The sequence below is a fragment of the Octopus bimaculoides genome, chromosome 19, assembly GCF_001194135.2.
Source record: "Octopus bimaculoides isolate UCB-OBI-ISO-001 chromosome 19, ASM119413v2, whole genome shotgun sequence".
NCBI classification, from domain to species: Eukaryota; Metazoa; Mollusca; class Cephalopoda; order Octopoda; family Octopodidae; genus Octopus; species Octopus bimaculoides.
In genome coordinates, this window is record NC_068999.1 from 53,903,282 (window position 1) to 53,903,810 (window position 529).

Genomic DNA, 529 nt, shown 5'->3' on the forward strand with positions numbered 1-529 from the left:
ACACACAAAAGCATGATTTTTCGTGGTGAGTGGCAAATTAGAACAATGAACAAGTTAAAACTGCCAAAAACAACTGTAATTTCTGTTAAAAACAAATATAAAGGTGGGGAGGAGTAGAGAACATTTTTGTTTCCAGGACCATTCAGCAGAAATTTCAGAAATACAAACAGAATCCAACTCTAGACAACTAAATTCAAAAAAGTCAACAAGAATACACACATGAATCATTTATAAAATATATAGATTTGACGAACAATTCTTGTGGACTGTCAAGGTCAGATAAAGATTCACATTAAATCTCTGTCTAGACGTGACTGGGTGGTTTGTTAAAGAGGAAACATTTAGACTGCATGTAGTTGTCTAAATTTGGAGACTATCCAAAATAAATTCAAATTAAAATAGAGAAATTCAGAATAGACAGACATCCTGTTAGCGACTAAGGCAATTGGAAGAGGGGAGAGGAAAGAAATTACCAAGAGATCCAACTTTGGAATAAAGGTCTCCGTGGTATTAAAAAAAAAAAAAAAAA